Below are 7484 nucleotides of genomic sequence, written 5' to 3' on the forward strand. Positions count from 1 at the left end.
ATCCAAAACAGTGATATAATTCAAAGCATCTTCTGTGATCATAATGCCATAAAAGTAGAAATTAATAACAGGAAGAGCAAGGAAAAAAATCAAATATATGGAAACTGAATGACACTTTGCTTAGAAACCACTGGGTAATAGAAGAAATCAAAGATAGAATCAAAAAATTTCTAGAATCAAATGAGAATGAAAACACATCATACCAAAATCTATGGGACACAGCTAAGGCAGTGCTCAGAGGTCAATTTATAGCAATAGACACACACATCAAAAAAGAAGAAAAGGACAAAATCAAAATGTTAGCCCTACAACTTGAACAAATAGAATGAGATCAGCAAAAGAAGCCTACAGCCACCAGAAGAAAGGAAATAATAAAGATCAGATCAGAAATAATGAAATAGAGAATAGAAAAACAGTAGAATCAACAAAACCAAAAGTTGCTTCTTTGAAAGAATCAACAAAATCAAAATACCGTTGGTCATATTGACAAAAGAACAACAGGAGAGGAAGCAAATAACCCAAATAATAAATGAAATGGGGGACGTTACAACAGCCCCAAATGAAATAAAAAGGATTCCTTCACCTATGACCCCACCTAGCCTGTCCTTCCCTCCCTTACTCACCCCACCTGCCCCCCTTCTGCTTCCCCTGCCCTAGGCAGCTGCCTCTATGATCCTGCTGCGAGTGAACAACCACATCATCAAGGAGATGCTGGCGTTCAAGTTGGAGAACGTGGCCGCTGGAAACAAACCAGAAGCAGTAGAAGTAACATTTGCAGACTTTGATGGGGTCCTCCATCGTATTTCAAAACCTAATGGAGACAAACAAAAATTATGGTCAGTATTTATTTGAAATTCTACAAGGAACTTCAGGCATACAGTGCTGGTGAGTTATTCAAGAGGGTGTACGGAAGTTTCTTGGTAAATCTAGAATCAGGATAAAAAGTCTGTTTGCTATATGGCCTTGAAAATCTTCCTGCCTCCAAAGATCTCATCATACATCAGGCTGTCACGTTGAAAGGAAATGGTTTTGCCTCTGTCTTTGAGAAATACTTCCAACTCCAAGAAGAGGGCAAGGAAGATGAGAACAGGGCAGTTATCCATTATAGGTGTGATGAGACCATGTCTCTTGAGTTCAAAAAGGACAGAGTTGCAGTAGTATTCAGCACAGTGTTCAAAGATGATGATGATGTGGTCATTGGAAAGGTGTTCATACAGGAATTCAGAGAAGGACAAAGAGCCAGCCACACAGCCTCACAGGTCCTCTTTAGCCACACGGAACCTCCTCATGAGCTGAAAGACACTGAAACCGATGTCACTGTGTGCGACAACATTGGCTATATCACTTCGTGCTAGTCCTTCGCCACAGAAACATCTGTGCCCAAGATGACACCATCAACTTAATCCACACGTTTCGGGACTACCTGCATTACCACATGAAGTGCTCTAAGGCCTATATTCACACACTATGCAGGCGAAAACATACGACGACTTCCTCAAGGTGCTGAACCGTGCACGCCCAGATGCCAAGAAAAAAGAAATGAAAATAATCACCGGGAACTTGTTTTCATCCCGCTAACTCTTGGGCACAGAAGGAGGAAGGGGCTGGCAACTGAAGACTGAAACATTTGCTACTAGATAATCGTAGCTTTTAATGTTGCACCTCTTCAGCTTCTCAAGGGATTCTCCGTTTTGGTTCCATGTTGTACACATTTGGAAAATAATCTGCAGAAACCAGCTGTGCTTGTGAGGACTTCATATTTCCTGAGAATTAAAAAAAAAAGAATAATTCCATTTGACCAACTTAATTCCCTTTCTTTATCCTCCCTCCTTCACTCTCCTTCCCTTCCACCCTCTTTCAAAGCTGTTTTGCTTTGCAACATGTTACTGGTAATGAGTTGCTGGATAATGAAATCTTAACTTGTTTTCTCCTATTTGAGTTCCCAAATCCTGTATCTAAAGAAATACAGTTTGGGGTCATTAATAAAGAAAATCTTTCTATCATAAAAATTTTTTAAAAATGGGCAAAGGATATGAACAGACACTTCACCAAAGAAGAGATCAGGTGGCTAACAGACACGTGAGGAAATGCTCAGGATCACTAGCTATTAGAGAAATCCAAATCAAAACTACAATGAGATACCATCTCACCCCGACATTACTGGCATGAATCAAAGACACAGAAATTAACAAATGTTGGAGAGGTTGTGGGGAGATTGGAACCCTTATGCACTGCTGGTGGAAATATAAAACGGTACGATCATTTTAGAAAACAATATGTGCTTCCATAAAAAGTTAGAAATATAAATACCATATGATCCTGCAACCCCACTCCTAGGAATGTATCCTAGAGAAATAGGAGCCATCCCATGAATGGGCATATGCACACCCATGTTCACTGTAGTATTATTCACAGTAACAAAAAGATGGAAACAACCTAAATGCCCATCAACAGATGAATGGATAAACAAACTATGGTACATACAACGGAATACTATGCAGTGATAAAGAGCAATGATGAATCTACTTAACATCTCACAACACAGATGAATCTGGAGGGCATTATACTGAGTAAAATAAGTCAATAATAAAAGGACAAATACTGTATGAGACCACTAATATAAAAACACCTGAAAATGCTCCCACACAGAAAGAAATAATCTTTGTTGGTTATGAGGGAGGGAGGAGTGGGGAGGGAAAAACAATAACTAGGCAGTAAATAAGTGGTAACTTTTGTAAACTGTAAGCCAGTGTACAATACTGGGGAAATCAGCACAACTTGACCAGGGCAAAGTCATAGAAGTTTCACAAAAAGCTTCACAAACACATCCAAATGCCCTGAAAGACTGAGCTGCTAGTCTGAGGGCTGGGGACCATGGTCTTGGAGGACATCTAGCTCAATTGGCCTAACATAGTTTATGAAGAAAATGTTCTACATCTGATTGTGGTGAGTAGTGACTGGGGTCTTAAAAGCCCACGAGCAGCCATCTAAGGTACATCTACTGGTCCCATCCCGGGTGGAGCAAAGGAGAATGAAGAAGACCAAAGACACAAGGGAAAGATGAGTCCAAAGGGACTAATGGACCACAATACTACCACAACCTCCACCAGACTGATCCCAAAAACAACCAGATGGTGCCTGGTTACATGACTAACTGCTCTGGCAGGGATCACAATAGAGGGTCCTAGACAGAGTGGGAGAAAAGTCTAGAACAAAAAACAAAGTTCAAATTCACACACACACAAAAAGGACCAGGCTTGCTGGTCTGACAGAGACTGAAGAAACCCCAAGAGTATGGCCCCTGGACACCCTTTTAACTCAGTACTAAAGTCACTCCTGAGATTCACCCTTCAGCCAAAGATAGACAGGTCTATAGCGCCAAAAATAACACACGTGAGAGTCATGCTTCACAGTTAAGTCATGTATAAGAGACTAATGGGCACACCAGCCCAAAAGCAAAGATAAGAAGACAAGAAAGGACAGGAAACAGGGAACCTGGAGTGGAGAAGGGGACAGTGTTGACATATCACAGGGTTGGCAACCAATGTCACAAAACAATTCGTATATTAACAGTTTAATGAGAAGCTAATTTGTTCTGTAAACTCTCAAGTAAATCACAATAAAAAGATTGAATGACTCAGAAAGCATCAAAAAAAGATGAAAGGAAAACACAGAGTCACTGTACCAAAAAGAATTGGTCATTGTTCAACCATTTCAGAAGGTCACCTATGAACAATAACCACTGGTACTGAAGGAAGTAGCCGAAGGAAGAAGTACAAGCTGCACTGAAGGTATTGTTGATAAACAAGGCTCTAGGAATTGATGGAATACCAATTGAGATGCTTCAACAAACAGACACAATGCTGGGAGCACTTACTCCTCATATGTCAAGAAAATTGGAAGACAGCTAACCGGTCACCTGACTGGAAGAGAACCATATTAATGCCTATTCCAAAGAAAGGTGATCAAACAGATTGAGGAAATTATTGAACAATACCATTAATTTCAGATGCTAGCAAAATTTTGTTGAAGATAGTTCAAAAATTGCTGTAGCCATACATTGACATGGAATTGCAAGAACGTTCAATCTATAATCAGAAGAGAATGTGGAATGATGTATATCATTGCTTAGTCAGATGGATCTTGGTCAAAGCAGAGAATACTAGAAAGATGTTTACCCATGTTTTTCCAACTATGCAAAGACACATGACTGTGTGGATCATAACAATTTTGGATAACGCTGTGAAGAATGAGAATTCCATAACACTTAATTGTACTCTTACGAAATGTATACACGGATCAAGAGGCAGATTTGAACAGAACAAGGGGGATACTTCGTGGTTTAAAACTGGAAAAATTTTGAGGCAGGGTTGCATTCCTTCACCTTATTCAATCTATAGGCTGAACAAATAATCTGAGAAGCTGGGCTATATGAAGAAGAACACAGCATCAGGATTGGAGGAAGACTCATTAGCAACATAATATACAGATAACACAACTTTGCTTGCTGAAAGTGAAGACAACTTGAAGCACTTACTGATGAAGGCAAAAGTCTGGAACAATAAGCAATATCATAATAAATGGCAAAGAAATTGAAGTTCTGAATGATTTTATTCTTCTTGGATCAACAATCAATGCTCATGGAAGCAGCAGTCAAGAAATTAAACCATGTATTGCATTGGGCAAATCTGCTGCAAACGTCCTCTTTAAAGCATTAAAATCAAAGATGTCACTTTGAGGGGTAAGGTGCACCTGACTTAAGCCATGGAATTTTCAATCGCCTCATACGCATGCTAAAGTTTGACAATAAGAAAGACTGAAGAATAATTGACATATTCGAATTGTGATGTTGAGGAAGAATGAACAAATCTTTCTTGGTGAAAGTGCAGCCAGAATGCTTCTTAGAAATTAGGATGGCAAGACTTAGTCTCATTTACTTTGAATATGTCATCAGAAGGCACCAATCGCTGGAGAAAGTAATCATGCCTGTTGAAGTAGAGGGTCTGCAATCACGAGGGAGACTCTCAATGAGATTGACAGTGTCTCCAACAGTGGGCTCAAACATAGCAATGATTGTGAAGATGGTACAGGACCAGGTAATGCTTCATTCTGTTATGCATAAGGTTGCTATGAGTCAGAGATGACTTAACAGCACCTAACAACAGTGAAAAAAAAAAAACAAAAAAAAAACAACAGTGGTATATAAAAGATTGAAATATCTGGGAATAAATTTATACAGGTAAGTGAAAGACTTGTTCACTGAACACTATAAAATATTACTGAAAGAAATCAAAGAAAACCTACATAAATAGGACATTCATGTTCATGGATGGGACGTCTTAATATTGTTAAGATGTCAATAATACCAAAATTGATCTATAGATTTAATGCAATCTCTATCAAAATTCCAACAACTTTTTTGCAAAAAAAATGAAAAACCCAATCTTCAAATTTATGTGAAATAGCAAGGGACCCCAAATTGCCAAATCAATCTTGAACAAGAAAGACAAACTAGAAGAACTCACATTTCCTGATTTCAAAACTTACTATAAATCTACGATGCTCAAACTATTCTGGTACTGCTATTGGCCAATGGAATAGAATTGGGAGTCCAGAGATAAACTCATACATCTATGGTCAACTGATTTTCAACCAGGGTGCTAAGTTGGATCAATGGGGAAAGAATAGTCTCTTTAATAAATGTTTCTGGGACAACTGGATTTCCACATGTAAAAGAATGAATTTAGACCCACACTGCACAGCATATATAAAAATTAACTCAAAATGGATCAAGTACCTAAATGTAAGAGCAAAAACCATAGAACTTTTAGAATAAAACATAAGGGTAATATTTGGGGATCTAGTTTTTTGGCAATGGATTCCTACCTAAGACACCAAAAGCACATGTTACAAAAGACAAAATATGTAAACTGGACTTCATTAAAATTGAAAACGTGTGCATCAAAAGACTTTGTCAACAAACTGAAGAGACAACCTACAGATTGGGAGAAAATCGGGAAAAACATATCAGAAAAGAGTTTAATATCCAGAAAGTATCTTTAGGAGTTCTTTAACTCCTAAAGCTTAGCAATAAAAAGACAAATAACCAATCAAAAAATGAGCAAAGGACTTGAATAGACAGTTCACCACAAAAGATATACAAATGGCCAACAAGCACAGGAAAAGATGCTTAAAATAATTAACGATTATTGTTGTTAGTTGCAGTTGAATTGATTCTTACTCGTGGTGACCTCATCTGTGCAGAGCAGAACTGCTCCATAGGGTTTTCAAGGCTGTGACCTTTTGGAAGTATACCACCAGGCTGTCTTCCATGGTGAATCCGGGTGGGTTTGAACTGCCAAACTTTTGTCTCATAGTCAAGTATTTAAATGTTCGTGCCACCCAGGGATTCCTAATCGTTAGGGAGATCAAATCAAAACCACAGTTAGATATCATTTTGGCTCCTCTAGGTGGCTATGATCAGAAAAATACAGAAAGCAACAAGTTTTGTTGAGGATGTGGAGAAATAGGAACCCTCAAACATTGCTGGTAGTTTTGTTAAATGGTACAGCCACTGGAAAATAATTTGGCAATTCCTTAAAAAGTTAAACACAGAATTACCTTTTGACCCATGGCAAAAGTGTAAATTAACACAAACTCTGTAAGGAGAAAAGCAATAGATTTTTATTGAGTAAGAGAATGATTCGAATTGGGTGGCACAAAGTGAAATCACAAAGTGCTTCACTGTTCAGCAAGAGAGAGGGCGGTTATATACGAAGTCTTGGTTTTACAGAAAGTCACAAGAAAATGTTTCATAATGTCAGTTAATCTACTTTCTACCCCAGACTTCCTGGACCCTACCTGTGTAAGCATTTTTCTGATAACATTCTGCATAAACATTTTCCCCTTAGAACAGAACATTTTTGTCATACCCCTCCTGGAACATTCTTATCACAAACTTAAACAAGCATAGCCACATTGTTGTTCACCTGAAGGGGGAAGTGGTGCATGTATTCTGAAAGTAGAAGTAGGGATCTAGGGCAAAGGGGAATTCGATTCAGACCTGTGTCAGCTACTTTAGTCATGTCAAGCATCTCAGTTTTAAAGTGCTCTTGCATATTTCCCCCTTCTGATCATGAATCTCCATAGAGATTCCTTGATTACCATTATAAGAGTGTTTTCTTCTGCATAGACATTCAGGCTGTCTTATTAAATTTTGACTTTGTTGTAATTTTCTGGAATTCGGCCATTAACTTCTTCACCATGCCATAACTGAGATACCCTATTTCTGTAATTCTTTTATTTGGGCAAGTGTAGAGCAAGGCCACATTTGGAGAAACAACTTGGCATTCCAAAAAGTCTAACTCAAGGTGTGATTACAAGTTTTAGAGAATCAATTCATTTAAAATTTGATAAGTCCAAAAATAATTATTACAATAAACAAGATAACCAATCCAGTCTGTAATAAAGAATGTAACCAAGAG

General features: G+C 38.3%; 1 pseudogene; it reads left to right on the forward strand.

Moving 5' to 3' along the window:
• Window positions 1–669: 669 nt before the first annotated feature.
• On the forward strand, window positions 670–1578 carry LOC126069524 (actin-related protein 2/3 complex subunit 2-like; annotated as a pseudogene).
• The last annotated feature ends 5906 nt before the right edge of the window (window positions 1579–7484 follow it).

This window comes from Elephas maximus, chromosome X (genome assembly GCF_024166365.1).
Source record: "Elephas maximus indicus isolate mEleMax1 chromosome X, mEleMax1 primary haplotype, whole genome shotgun sequence".
NCBI lineage: Eukaryota > Metazoa > Chordata > Mammalia > Proboscidea > Elephantidae > Elephas > Elephas maximus.